At 40.9% G+C, this 15395-nt stretch overlaps 1 protein-coding gene across 7 annotated transcripts in view; it reads left to right on the top strand.

Moving 5' to 3' along the window:
• The first annotated feature begins 270 nt into the window (after positions 1-270).
• The window catches only part of CALD1 (caldesmon 1), a 191076-nt gene continuing 175951 nt past the window's right edge, over positions 271-15395 (top strand). For 2 of the 7 annotated variants that reach the window (XM_054061724.1, XM_054061694.1), the window contains exons 1-2: positions 271-560; positions 9558-9634. The gene's annotated coding sequence lies outside the window, so the exon portion shown is untranslated. The remainder of the gene's footprint in view (positions 561-9557; positions 9635-15395) is intronic. The other 5 variants (XM_054061704.1, XM_054061686.1, XM_054061770.1 and 2 more) reach the window with 3 other exon arrangements.

Genomic DNA, 15395 nt, shown 5'->3' with positions numbered 1-15395 from the left:
TTTCCACTGGTGCAAAAAGTAAATATGTTTACTGTGCCCTTTTCCATTCAGTGTATTTCCTTTTTTAAGCTCCATTTGTGTTCAACAAGACAGCCTCTTTCTCCAAGATTAACATTTCTTATGATTGTTCCTGACAGAGGATTTACTTTCAGAGGCCCTGCTAAGGATAACCAAAAAAGGGCATGTAGCAAGACAGTTTTGGCAGCTTGCACGAATTTTCGGAGCTTTTTAGGTCTTGGTTTTCTGATGAGTGGCTTCCTGAGCACGCCTAGGGAATGACAGGCATCTCTGCAGGCAGGCTGAACCCACCTTGGCTTGTGCGTAGTCATTGGCTGCCTATTAGAATAAATTGAGGACAATGCATACCGCTGCCTGCCAATTGTAAACATAAGGGATATGTATTCACTTAGCATTGACTTTTGGGAGGGGCCAAGGAAAAGCTGCAGTTTTATTGAATAGGGCTGTGTGTGAGGCTGCTGGTGTGCCTTTCTTGCTGTGCTCCTGCCCAAGCAGCCAGTTATTCATTTCCTTCCTACTAGTTGAAAACTTTTCAACCAGAGGTAAGGGCTTAAGATATGTATTTTTTTGGGAGCGAGCTGGTCTGACTGCATTTGCGTTACGGCTAGAGATTAAGCAGCATGCAAAATCTAACGAGCTGTGGAAATAGTGCGAAAGCGTTGGATGCTATTTTTCCTCTCCTCTTCTCTCTTTCGTCCCGCTTCCCCCCCCACCCCCCGCCAATCCCCCCCCCCCTCAACCCCCCAACTTCCAGATGTTCATGGTGAACTAAGGAAGTTATCTGTGCTGGTTAGGTGTTGAGAGAGGATGCTTGCCCACCCCAGTGGAACCTAATGAGGAGGTGTGGGTGCAAGGCATTACCTGTGCTGGTCCCTCTCTGTGGGATCCTGCTGCAGGCTTATTAGTGGAGAAATAACCTATCTGTCCTTTCTTTTTCTATTTTGGTTGTTTTTTGCTTTTTTAAAAAGATTTGCAATGCTAAAGTTTTTACTGTGGTAGTGGCTGTTGAATTGCTTTTAATTTTGTAACGTAATACCTGAACTTTCAGGGTAGCCTGACTGTAAAGGCAGTCTGATGGTGTAACTGATACAGATACAGTAAAGCTCTGGTTAGTGTAACTGATCTGATACTTGCTGAAGCAGATGTCTGTCATGGCAGCCTTTCATAGAAGCATTGTTGACAATAGATGGCATCCGTTTTTGCCTTCAGCCTTCAACATTTGCAGCAGCGTAATGCCAGATTGTTTCTTGTGAAGTTGTCTTTCCCATTAAAGGAGGGAGAAAAATGCTCCGGCGTGGGACCAGGGCTCTTAAAAGTCTGAGTCTGTGTTTGTGTCAGAGTGCCGCTGGGGAAAGCCAGCAAGCAGGCTTTCCTTCCCAGCTCCTTTGACATGCTCGAGCAGTTTGAAAGTGTTGCGCAAGGCTGGCTGCTGATAGCATGATATTCTGCATAGCAGAGAATTTCTCAGAGAAAGAGCTGGGAAAATTAAGGGAGGGAGGAAATTGACTGCAGATGGATACTTGGGAGCAGCAGACATTGACCAAACCACTAACCTCTGGCCAGATCCGCAGCAACAGAACTGATTTTTCTTATATATCTTATACTGTTTGGAAGGATGATCAGGAAAACTGTTTTAAAATGACTTTTTGTGGGGTATTTATTTTCAGAGTATGCAGTTTTGATGTAGTTTTGCCTAGCTGGGAAAGCTTCTCTTACTAAAAGACATACATACAGGAGAATAATTTGTGAAAATAACATATTCCCTCCTTGGCAGCAGCTCTAAGAAAATAATGAGGGAGTGTGTTTCTTTTGTGAGAACTGTGTATTTATTATAATTTGTCTATTTTGGATACCATACTGTGAATGATTATGCTTGTATGATTTGCCATCAGAGAACCCTGTGACCCTGCCTCCATTCTTCCTCTGTCTCATTAAAAGTAGCAGTAGGTTTTCTGAGAGTCTACATATCTGCAGAAAACTTTCATAACTTTTTCTCCTGCCTTTGGGAGACAGGATAGGATCTTAAAACTACATACACCAAACCCTATGAAATTGACTGTTTTAGTACAAATTGCAAACGGAACGATGCTTCAAGGGAGTAAGTGGTCCATTCGCTTAAATAAAGTGCCTTTAGGTAGAGGGGGTCTGAACTATTCTCAATGCATTTGAAGAAAGTACAAGTCTGCCTTTCTTTGGGAGGCTTTCTGATAGGCAAGTATCTTAGTCAATAAAACTTGTACGTGTTAATGTAATATCTAAATCATGATGGCAGGGAAGAAAGACTGGATGAGATGCCTATGAAGAAGAGACTAAATTGAAATCACTTGTGTTACCTGAAAAATTCTGTTTGTCGCAGCATGCAATGACACGAGGATCAATTTCACAGCCTTCATTCACAGGATTAGACTTGGTAAAATCATTACCATCATTAATGGGTGCAGGATCTGTTGCAAGGGGAGTCCTGTTGTACTCTGAATACACTTTGACAGTGAATGACCTAAACATGTTTTAGGAGAATAAGATTTTCCATAATTACTACTTCATATGCTCACAGCATTATCCTGATGTGGAGCAGCTTCAAAAAATGGGCAACTTCCCTTGTGCTTTTATTTCTTGCCCCACACTGATACACAATGCAGTAATGGCACTGAGAGCTAGGTGAATTGAAAGGAAAGGGGCGATGTAAGTTCCTCTGGCTGGCATTAGAGGGAAAATTAAAGTGCATTAAGATGGGAAGATTTCTTATTCCTCAAAGTTTTATTCATGAGGCCACGTGTGGCATGGATGCACGCTGGTCAAACTCTTATCTGGACTCACAGGGGATTTAGGGCACTGTGCCACTGACTCTGGGTGGTGAGACTAGAAAGACAGAGCAAAGCTTTTTTGCCAGCTGTCTTCTGGGATGTAACTTCTGTCACTGAGGAGAAAGATGCCAGGGTGGGTCTATGGAGAGCCTGGCTAGAAGTCCTACTTTTTCACCTCTCCCTGCATGCAGCTGGAATGGCTCTGCCTATGGGGGTGATCTTTTCATTACAGAAAAGTGTGAGCCTGCAGGACTTCCTTCCTGCAGCACAAATAGCATTAGAATTCCCAAGGACTGTTTAAAGTACAATCATTCCTCAGTAGTTGCTTACCTATTCTGTTGGCTGCCTGGGTTTTAATATCTGTTAAATACCAGCAGAGCTGTTAACCCCTCCCTGCCAAGTGTACAACCTGGTACACTTGAATGCTGCGTGTGAACAAAGAGGAATAGGAAACCATGTATGCCTAAGAAAGAGAGAGCCAAGAGCGTAAGGTTAGCTGTCCGTATGTGGTGCTTGTCTGGACTCTCCTGGGTACGGGAGAAAGCACCTAAAAAAGTAACAGGGCAGAATGGGAAGCACAATCCTGTGAATTTTTTGTTGCCTTTGAGAGGAGCTTTATGGGGAGTTTGTAGGATTGGGCTCCAGGTGTACAAAGCCTGAGGCACAGGCCTGTGATTGCAAAGAGTGGGAGTCTATCTTCAAAGCAAGTTTTCATTCTTTAAAAATTGTCTCTTCTTAGTAACCACCCCCTGGCAGCTTGTAAAGAGAAAGCTGCTTCCTTACCAGGGTTCCCACCTTCAGATGTGCATACGTAGTGGCTGGTTTGCTTCATACCTCCTGTGTGGTTTAAAGCCCCACAACCTGGTGAGAATAGATTTTGGGGGCAACTGTACTGGAAGCAAGCCACCAATCTATGTCTTCACATTTATCTCTCAATGTTGGTGCTTATTGGGAAGCTGTAGCTGTTACACGCATCCAAATGGTTTGTGGAGGATTTGCCTGAGATTTGATTTAGAGGCATTTGAAGATGAGATTATATCTGACCTTTCTAAATGAAACCCTGAGGTCACAAGACAGTTGAATTATGAAACAATTTCTTTTTGCCTTCCCTGATATTTTTGTACAGTTCAGCTAACCCAGTGGGGAAGGACACTCAGTACATAGTAATTCGGGATCCCTCCCACCCCTGGGGGATCTTGAACCTTGGATCTTGAATACTTTTCTTGAAACAGCTTTGATTAAACAAAAAGATTAGGGCATGTAACACTGTTACTTAGCTGCTAGCCCTCTTATATTATCTCTATGATCTACATCCGGAGTAAGAAAGTGCTTCTTTCCATGTGTATTTTCTTTGGAACTATGCTTAGAGCTGGTGTGGGACTGCCAAGCAGATAACGATGTTAGCGGCACCATCCCTACTGTGTTCCTCTCCCTGAGCACCACTAGCTGCCCCTGAGAGGAATGCAGCCTTCTGGACCTTCTCACAAGCAAACCTCCTGGCTACTGCTTTGCCTTGCACCAACTGCTGTGCATCCAGCTACAGCCGTGTCCAGGTCTGCTGGGCTCCTCGATGGTGAGGCGGTGGGCTCTGAGCTGGAGAACCTCCACCTATGGTCAGCAACTGCTGCTGCTAACTGATGCCTCCTTCCACCCTCCCTGTGCCTTGTGTCTGCTGCTTGAGAGGGGAAAACTCTGGTCCATGAAGTATAGGGACACCTCCTGATTAGAAGATCGCTCCTCAATGTTGATGGGACTTTGGGTTGAAGCCAGGAAGAAGTGCTTACAAGGACTGTCCTGCTGGCTTGCAGCAGGGGCAGGAGCAAATAACTGAGAAAGCAGGGAAAAGAGAGAAAGGATAAAAGCGGCCATATCTGAAGCCACTGGAGTAATTTCTCCTTTAAATTTATTCCTGTGGTCATAAATAGCTGGTGAGTCACTAAATGAGTGTATGTCTGTTTCTGTATCTTTAAGTAAAGGATAACCCATGCCTTTTTGTATCTAACCCATGGGACTGCTGGGGCTTAATTCATTAGCGTTTATAAGGAATTTGTAGTACCAAAATGCAGTGTTTAAGCACTGGCTAAAGCCTTATTTTTGACTGATTTATGAGCAAGAACATACACTTTTTATATTTTGTTTGTTCAGAGACAGATATTCTACTAGAAAGTAACTTTTTCTAGATTTTGGGTATAAACTACTAAGCAAGCTGGTGAACCTTATCTGTTTGTCTTGTCCAGTTTCATGTTGATGAGAGCATTTGAAATTGTAACCTCTGGGACCTGGCCAGGATGCAGTGGGGGAAATATTAGGGAAAGATTTCAGGCAATGAAAACAACATTACATGTTTCCACACCCTCTTGTGTATAGAATACAAATAAAGAGTATTTCCCATGAGACTTGCTGTGAAGGGTGTGAACCAAAGTGGAACCCACCCGTTTGCACAATTTCTGGTTTATGTCCTTAAATGGCAAAAAACATCTTTGGAATTTAGCTCATAGAAGGGTTATAAATAGGTTTGTGGAGATAAAGTTTTGCTGTAAATGCTCTGGTTTGGGATCTATTCAGAAGAGTAACTCTGTAGGCCAACAAATATGAAAAGGAGGGGGTATTGCTAAATACAGGAAGATGATTTTGTTGCACACAGATGGGCATGTACATGCATGTGTGTGCATGCACCCCTCTCCACCTGCACTGACCTTCCCAATCTTCCTTCAAGGATGTGGAAATCTAAAGGGCATGGAAATTGCTGTGTGTGCTTTTGAAAATTAAATAACTTGGTGTGAGGGAGAACTAGTGTTCATGAATCATTACATTGCTAAGGGAGCCTGAACATTTGACAGCTCTGTAAACCAAGGTCCTGAGATTTGTTGGCAGCTTGTTTTATGACCTTCTCCGAAGCAGCTGGCTCCAGCTAAAGAGAAGCTGTGTGGGGCTGGATGAACCCTCAGCAAATAAGCACAGGAGCAGCGGTTCCTGTGCTCCCTCAGAAGTCAAGGTTCGGTCCTGCAGGCTCCTGCCAGTTGGATTCCAGTCATCTTCAAAGGAAGCACTGCCCCAGCAAAAGTCTGTGATCAGGCCCTTGTTTGTTTCTTATTTGCAAGGCTTTGATGTTCCCGTTGTCTTTCTGACTGCCACAGGGCATGTTACTACCCTTTTCCCACTTCATTCTTTTCTTTGACAGTGAACTCTCTAATAGTGAAATGGTCCTCCTCCCTTCTCCATTTTTTTTTTTTGAGTCAGTGTTCATGCTGGTAAAATTGTAAAATTTCTCTTGTCAGAGAAGCAGAGGCAGGATATGTTTTAACCTTCACTGTTTCAGAGGACCTAGAAGTTCTTGTCTGTTAGCCCAGACAATCACTTTCTAATGCTAGCCTTTGTACAGAGGAAAATATCCTCTCAGTCTTTTGCGATCAGCTGCAGATGGAGCAAAGGCTGAGGACTTTGTCTGCATCTTCCTAATGACCTTCTTTCTCTCAACAGTTTAATAAACCATTGAGCCAGGCGAGAATTTAGCTTAGCTCCTGCCTGGTTAAAGCTTGTAGACTTGGATAAGAAATTCCTAGAGCTTGGCTACAGTGTTTGGAGATGGGAGTGGGTTGGGTTAGCTCCGAGATCTGGAGAAGTTTGGTCAGGTCTCATTTACCTGCATAGCTTAACCTGCTACTGCTACAGGATTCTTCCATTCAGCATCCTTCATGGGAGGCTTTGGAGTGCTGCAACCCCTGTATCATCCTCAGAGGAGTTTGCTTCATTTTATGGCTTTGGGAAAAGCTTAGCCCCATACACAGAGCCACACCCCTGCTATGAAAATGAGGGTTTTCGTTCAGATGTCTGATAAGCTGCAGCTGTTGCTTTGCCACTTAAAACAAAACTTGGATTATAAAGACTGAAGTGCAGCATTTTAATTACTGTAAATATGAATAAGAGAGTTTAGGCAATCCAGATGATACTGAGCCAAGCATTTCTGTGGCTAATGTATATCACACTAACAAAAGCAGGCCAGCTGAGAATTTTCCTATCACTGTCCCAGTAACTTAAACCATCAGTTGTCTGTTTTCTGCTGCATTGGTGAAAATAGGGGAGAAGTTTTAACCTGAGCAATAGTGTATAGCTGTGCAGTGGTGTAAACCGTATTGTTAGTTAAAAAAATTAATAAAAATTTGGTCTCATCTGAGTTATTTTAGTGCAAATCTGTTTGATTTCCTTGAGTTACTCAGAATTCACAGTGGGCTGCTCGCTATCAGAAGCCAACCCTTTTTGTTTTGCTTTCTACACATCCCTTAAAGGACAATGGCAGCAGGAAATTGGGTCAAAATTCCAGTAACGAGCATTCACTGGATATTTCATACAAGAGAGGGCACTGCAAACCCAGAAAGCCAGTAAAATTCCACTGCTCGTTTGCTCCCTGGTGATTAAAAGGCCCTGCCATATATGGGAAAGGTCTGAGCTTCATTCAATCCAGCTACAAGAGTAGATGGCTTATTCACTGGACACAGTATGTAATCAAGGAGTAATGCCTTATGACAATAAAAAGGAAAACCAGAAACCTTCACTTGCAGTTTGTTTGGAGTTTTCTCTGCTGTGTGTTATTAAAAGCTTTGTAACCATTTTTCTTGTTCCCTTATTTAGATCCCTGTAAACTGCAGTCAGTTTGGTTTGCCACTTAACCCTCTCTCATAAAACCAGACACACCAGACTTATTTCCTTTCCTTCCCTCATACAACCCAAACAAGAAAAAGACATTTCCTCTACCACTGTATATAAATGTAGCTTCTCTGTCTTCAGTACATCTATTATGGATTTATATGACTAAAGGCTGTGATTAGCAGTCAAAATCTTATTCTCACCTGGTATAAAGCGCTAACTTAACAAAAGCATTGATTAACCATCAGTGTTTCAGAGACAGTGATGGGACAACAGGAGTGAAGCAAATGGGAAATGTGTGTAGGAATGAATTCTGAGGGAGCAAGAGAACAATGTTCTTTGGATGGGAGCTGCAGAAGGGGTCCCCAGTGTTCCACACACCCTTCAGAGATTTCCCTTCCACCACATCACTTTCTGCAGTGTAAATCCTACGCAGATATTAAGATGCAAAGTCATTGGAGCACATTTTTCTTTACATTCTTGCTTTTCAGTTTGTTTTGCTTAGGGATCAGTACTCAGTACTATGATGGGCGTAAGTGGTTGATCCAGTTGCATTTTATTTCCTAAGAAGAAACACGATTAAGCAAATGCAGCAATGGAGCTACATAGGGTTCTCTCCTTGCTGGAGATTTTCTGGTTTTTATTGTTTGTTTGCATTACTCTGAGCACCTCAGAAATATGATGTTTGTGTCATATTGGTACATTTAGGGATTTTGTTTGGGATTCTACCCCTATGAAATTTTGTGGCCATAAGGGCTGATTGATCAGCCTGGTCTCCCAGACTAGATGCCTCGTTGCACACCATCCAGTTACTCTTGCTTTGAGACTGCTTGAGCTTACACGGTTGAAATAGATGTTGTAGTCAGCCACAGGACAGGTGGATCTGAATCTAGTCTTTTGCTCCTCCAAAATGCAGGGCCCCCAGGGGGCCCTGCAGCTCTGTGATAAGGCACCTCTACAATTTTTAGTAAATGCAACTGGTAATATGATTTTTTTAATATGTCAAGCAGAGTTTCTTGCAGGTGACCTACCATGGGGTAATAAAAGATTTACCTGGCATTTTAGGCTAGCTATGCACCGGCAGCCTTCAAGTGATTTGGCTTCTCAGTACCAGAAAATTGCTTTTTGATACATGGCACTGCTTCTCTTTATAGGGTAAAGGAAAACTGACCCTTCTATTAGGTAGTCCTTTGTGTCTGATACCTCTTTCTAATGAGAAGAGGTAGGTTTTTGGTTTTGGTGGGGTTTTTTTGGTTTTTTTTTTTTGCGTTTTTTTTTTAACTAGTGCTTTGTTAAAGGTGGAACTGGGTCCCTTGACAGTGTCTGAAAGGTCAAGATCTTTTAAGTTAGAGTAAGAATGTAAATTAGGTCTACTTTGCCATGCTGCTGCTTTTTGTCTCTGAATGGCAGTTCTTCTGAGGATGTGTCATTTGACCATTATCATGAAGTCATGCTAATACATGCCGACTAAGGAACCCTAACACAGCTGAAAGATAAACTGTCAGATTGTGGCAGCTTGGTAATGCAATAGTAAATCATGTGACTGCTTCCGTTTTCCAGCTCCTGGAAGGATGGTGGATAGCCACTAGCAATCTAATCTCCTTCCCATTTCTTCATTCAGTATTTGAATTGTAAGAAACCTTGCTTTATATCAGCTCCTTAAATGGCATCTAGATTCTCTGGAAAAAGTCCTTGAATAATAAGCATTGTTGCATGGTTGAAAAAAACTTATTATTTCTTCTGTTTTTACCATCTTCAGTCTTCAGGAGCCCATGTGGAAGATGTGAGACTGCTTTGTTTTTCTTTTTCCTCTTAAAAGAGGAAAGTGTAAATGATGCATGCTTTGGAGTAATTTTACCCTGCTTTCCCTTCATCTTACATGATTTGTAGCCAAGCTTGGTGTTTGTGCAATGTCATTCTGGTTATCCATAAAGGAGTTTGGCAGAAGCCTATATTGTTCAACTCTGCTGCTCTGCACTGGCCATGATTGGGTTCTCCCCTTCCCTTTGTTTGTCGGGGTCCTTCATTAAAGGCTGCGAAAGTCATCATTTTCCAAGATAAGTTTTTTTGATTTGCATTCATGCTTTTTAGAAGAACACCCTTCCCTGTTGTGCTGCTTGTGAACTGCCTTAAAGCTTCAGTCCATTGACTAATAAAGGACTTCCATGGTCAGTAAAGACATTTATTGCTTCACGTGTCAAATCAAAAAGTTAGTGTGTCATTCTTGGGCCATCTGCTCTACTAACCAATTCTTTTTCTGGTGTTTGTTTGCTTTTTGGTTTATTTTCTTTCCTGCTCACTATCTTCTGTAGTATATATGAGCTCCTTTCTTGGAGTCAATATATAGCAAACTTTAATATTAAACAAGAAGAAAAGGAGTAATGGTGTGTTTGCCTCTGTATGAGAGTATCTGATAAAGATCAGTTCATCTTAGTAAAAAATGAAAGGAATTTACTGTGTGTGTAGGAAAAATGTTTTGTTATAAGTGAACATGTTGTAGTGGTGACAGATTATGAATCTGACTTTATATGACCAAAATATAGTTATACAGTCTGAAAGCCTGGAGACTGGTATGATGAACTGGAAAAAACATTATAATCCTAGTACATTATTTCTGTCTCTCTTGTGACCCTTCAAGGCAATGGAAAGACACTGATGGAAAGGCTGTTGGCATTAGCAGGCGTAGAACCAGTTTCATTGATCTTGTTTTAGTGCTTACAAGTCACTGGAGCTAAATTTAAATATTTATATTCAAGGTTTTCCCCAATTTAGAATTAAATACCAGAAGCTATAGGCATTAAAAAAAAAACCCCAACCAAAATCCCCACAAAACTAAAAATGAAAACCTGAGAAAGACATATTTAAGTCATCTTGCCCTTTTCCTCTACGCAGTGCAATAAGATTCCCTACAGTATATCCACACGTGTTTTGTCCATAAACACCTCTGTTTATTAACAAAATACAATAAACTGTAGTTTTTCAGTGAGGATTGGGATAGTTTACTGCGCTTTCTAGTTTTAGCAAGGGGAAATAGCTATGATTCTAAAATGTGTTTCTTGGCCCATGGATATTGCTCATGTGAATTCAAATCAAAAAAAAACCAAAAAACCCTAATGAATGGAAACTTGTAGAATAGTTAACGGCAGCTGGTTTTATTATGGACCACGGCTCTGACGTCATCTCATGCGAGTTTAATACAAGTGTTACCTCACTGAATTCAGTGGAACTGCTTTTCATTTGCAAAGGAGTAAATGAGGCTAAAATCAGACAGAGACCTAGGGAGCCTCTCTGGGAGAGGTTTTTAGTTTAGGGAAATGTGCTTTACATGCATATAAATTCTATAGGCATATCTGCATGTTTCAGTAAATGTGTCAGGCCACCTGGGAGAAGAGGCCAAATTCTGCTTTGTACACCTACATAAATCCAAAATGAGCCATAAGAGTAATGTGCTGGGGATGGCTAAAAAGTATCTCATTTTTCTAAGTGCTATGGTGAGTTTCTTTATTTGATTTCCAATATTTCCTTGAAGAGATAGTTTGGAAATATGACAGACTAAGACTGTTCAGCTTCAAGTTTTTTCTTTGTAATTTCAACCATATCAAATTAAAAGAGGGGTTGTGTTGACTCTTGTGAAGCCAGCTCAGACAAAAGCACCAGATGTGCAGTTCTTCTGCTTTGAAAATGTCAAAGCAAGCAACGAAATAAGAACCATGTATTTCTGGAGTCAAACATCTCTTCAGAATGGTGCAATATTACATCCTTCTTCAAGCTTATCCTTCAGCTTTGCTAAATCTTGCAAAATTGCAGGAAGGTGTCTGCTATGTTAGAAGTGTAGCTTTGGTCTCAACAATGCAGAAGAGCTTTAAGGCTTCTTGAAGTCCAGCAGAGGTGTCCTCTACAAGTAGGATACTTAGGTAGTACAGCAACAGACTGCAGCTGTGAGATGGGCTTTGCTGTTGCTCTGTGTATGAGAAAACACTGCTGAAGTCATGATAGGTATTGGTTAAGACTGAAGAAAGGCCAGGGAGAAAGAAACCAAGCTGGCAAAACTCTACTTCTTGCATTTTATTGGTCCTGCTCTCTGCTCTCCTGTACAGCAACACATGAGGTACACCCATGTCTGAAACCAGAGTCTGCAGCCTTCTTAGCATGAGCTTTGGAATGTTGTTAAAACACAATGGTTATAGTTTAACACAGCTCCCTTGATTTTAGCAGGATTTCCCACCAGTGTAAACATTGGTTTCAGACACATTTCGCTTTGCTCCCTTGTTGAAACAGTGATGTTTACTGGTGCGTGCTGTAAAGATTCGCTCTAATGTGGTTTGCATTGTGATGCTGTGCTCTCAGTGATGGAGGGAAAACATTTTAAGACTATGGAGTTATAGTGTTAACTTTCTTTTTTACTTTAATTGACGTCTTGCTAAAAAGCAGAATAAGGGTAATTAAGCTTGGTCTGTAGGTCAAAATTGAGGGGGAGAGGAGTATGGTATAGGGAATGTTTTAAATGGTCCTATCTGCTTATTTGAAACAGAGTTCTTAAGGAGACGGGTTACAAGTCTCCTTTCAGTTTGTTATAGGGTTCTTACTGTTTACTGTTTGAACCAAAGCTAATTATATTGTCTACAGAAAAAATGCAGCAGAAGCTGGTGTCCCTGTGGTTCATAAAACTGCTAGTTATTCCTGCTGGTGATGCAGAAATGTGTTCTTACAGAACTGGTCTGACATCACCAACTTGTTTCACATCGGCTGCTGTTCTGCCATCAGACAGAATTGACTTCTGCTAGCTGTAATGTTTTGCCACAGTGGTAAGCATGAAGTAGATTTGCTCAGAGGATTTGTGATGAGATTTTTAGTCCTCTTTGGACTTTTCTCCTAAGCAAGTTAAGTGCTGCTGAGAGAGAGAAACTTCAATAAGGAGCTCTTGCTTGAATACAGCACAGAAAAGGTTTCTCCTGCTTGCTTCCAGCAAGCTTCTGTCCTAAGGCCCCTACTTCCCCACCTCTTCCTATTTTAATACTGTCTTTAGCTGAACAGAGCTTGCCAAATTCAACCTGAGCTGTATATGCCAAATAATATCATGCATGTGGTAGGCCCCTTCAGGGAGACAAAAATGGATGAAGTTGTGTGGAAAGTCAGTGAAAACTGTAGAAGCAGAGAGCAGTGAAAATGTTAGGAGACAGAAGACCTGCTTCTACAGCAAGATGCACAGTGCTAAATTATGCTGTTATCCCAGGCCATAATATTCATAGGCTTACTATTTACTTACCTTTTATTTTTTACTCACATACCTCCTGGAACAACCATATTGATCACAAAGGAAGAGATAAGTAAGCAGTGGAATTTTGTCTGTGAAGAATGCTTAAAATTTAAAAGCAGTTTAAACATATTTAGAGGTGCTAGAGGTGGAACACCCCCTCTCCCCCAGCACGTTGAATACAGTGTTATCTGATGAGTATTCTTCTATGTGAAGAGGACCTAAGTAGGTGTTGTCTAGTGTCTTGGATTTCATGAGATGCGATGTCTTTCAATATATGCCGAATTTCTCCTTTGCTATTTAGTTAAGTATAAGGTTATTACGGTGTGTTATGGTATCCTGTCCAAAGAAGCCTGGCCACCCTTGATAAGCTTTATTTTTTATCAGTAAAAGCACAAGGTAAGAGATGCTGAACGAGATTTCTGCTACTGGATACTTTCTGGTGCTGGGATTACTAAGATGGTCTGCATCAATGCGATTGTACTAGCACCACACTCTATTGGACTGCTTCTAAGAAATTCTCTTCTTCATAATTTCCTGGAGGTATTCTTCGCAAATGGGTAATAGACTCTGTAGACTGCACGTCTGTCATGCTGATTTCAGAAAGCAGAGGAGGCGCAAACTTATTTGGTGTTAGAATTGGACTTCAGGGCAGGAATGAAAACTGTGAGATGGAGAGATAGGAGAAGCTCAGACAGATAGTGTTGCATGCATTTTTGCCAAGTCTGAAAGCATTGCGTTAGTTTCAGTGAGTGTGCCAGAAACGAACAATTGCAATTCTATGCTGAAACTTGTCTATGACAGACAGGGACAGGAGGCTACATGGAAATAACTGTGTTCCTCATACAACTTTGATACTGCCTGCTGCACAAGGAACATGAAGCTATCTCTCTGAAATACCAGAAAAAAAAGCTTTATGTGCCACATGTGACTTTGCATTTGTACAGGTGCAACTGGCTTCAACTTAAGGACCATTTTGGTGAGAGATGGAATGTCTCATTTATATCATTGATATAAATTACATTTTGACATTTACACACGTCTTAGAAAACAAACACACTCCACTTGCGTTGGCATTCTTGTTGTGTGCATAAAAGGTGACCTGTCCTCCTTACATATGTGCCTTTTCTGTAAGGACATAATGCCTCTATTCAGTATTCATAAAGAAGGTAATGGCTACCCAGCTTGGCTGCTTGATGAAGAGAAGCAGTTGTAGAATTCCACCCAGCTGAAATCACTGATTTTTGCTGATGGAAATTTTTTATACATTTTTTTTCTTCAATAAGAAGAAATGCAATTAATGGTTTATAATGTTTATATGGATACCACCAGCTGAATCTTGTTCCAATCCATTCATGCTGTTTTAATGTGACCTACAATACACACTATCAGATTTGGATGCCCAATGTTAAGTGCAAATTCCCAAAGCAAACATGAAGTTTTGTCAAGCTGAATTAAGCTCCTTAAGTGATGTGAGGAAGGGGTTCATTCATTTGTTTGTTTGCAAGGGGTAGGGATGGAGGAGACTACATTTCTGGCAGTCACGCAAAAAGAGCAGTTGTTTACCCTCTCGCTTGAGATTAGAACAAGCTTATCAGGCTCACTAGAGTACTAAAATCTGACTAAAAGAGTTAACTAGAAAAAACACCTGTTCTAAACATCCTCAGCACACTTTTCAGAGGTGATTCGTACAGACAGCGAAATACTTTATTAGAGATATTGCACATCAGAAGCAGTAGATACTGTGTCTCAGAGTATAAATAGGGGAACATTTCCAACAGCTTTTGGAAATAATCATTCCAGTTTTGGGGTGTCCTGTGACACGTGCACAATAATATCTGAATTGCACAAATATAATGCTTTTAGGAACTTCTAATTGTTATAGTTTGGATTGGGACATACTCTCCTAAAAAAGCAGTTCTTTGGCTGTTGTGATGGTTTTAATCAATACCTGTTTGATTTTGTTTCAGCATTTCTTCTTCTAGTAATAGCTAATGCAGACCATTAAAGAAAGGAACATGTGCCTGACTTTGACTTTTACTCATGTGAGTGTGGTCAGTGGCTTTACAGCACCTAGTTTGTAGTTGTGCTCATCACTGGTGACTGAGGGGAATGTGACCTGAAATTTCATTTTAAACGCTGCTTTGCTATCAAACAAGTGGTTCAGTCACGGATGTATTGCCAGAAGTACCAGATTTTTTTAGGAACATTAAGTGTTGACTCAGAATAATGTCACTGCTTGTGCATAAAATTATTTTGATTGAAATAAGCTTCATTTAAAGGACTCTAAATATTTAAACATTTAGGTAATTGCTATCTAATTATCATAGCCATGTAATTGCAACAAGGAAAGAGAGAAAGGCATGTGAAGTACTTTGAGCTAGCAGATGAGAACTATAGATCCTGTAGTACATGCTAGCTACAGTATTTCATCCTTTAAAATGTGCGTATGGTTAGAAGCTTGAAGTGCTGGATGCTGTCTTTGATTATAACAGTACTGAACTTTATCTGCAAAATTGAAACCTCAGATTTTCTAGTACATCAGTAAGTGAAACCTAAGCACATGTAATCTGTAAAAATAAATGTAATTACTTTAGCAAATGTGTTACAGCTGGCCAGGTTTAATGTTAAGTTACCTGTTTCTTATAGATGACTAGTGCCAGAAGACAGGGGTG

This window comes from Cuculus canorus, chromosome 1, assembly GCF_017976375.1.
Source record: "Cuculus canorus isolate bCucCan1 chromosome 1, bCucCan1.pri, whole genome shotgun sequence".
Taxonomy (NCBI): domain Eukaryota; kingdom Metazoa; phylum Chordata; class Aves; order Cuculiformes; family Cuculidae; genus Cuculus; species Cuculus canorus.
Note: the sequence above shows the minus strand (reverse complement) of the source record. Positions and strands in the feature narration are given on the sequence as shown.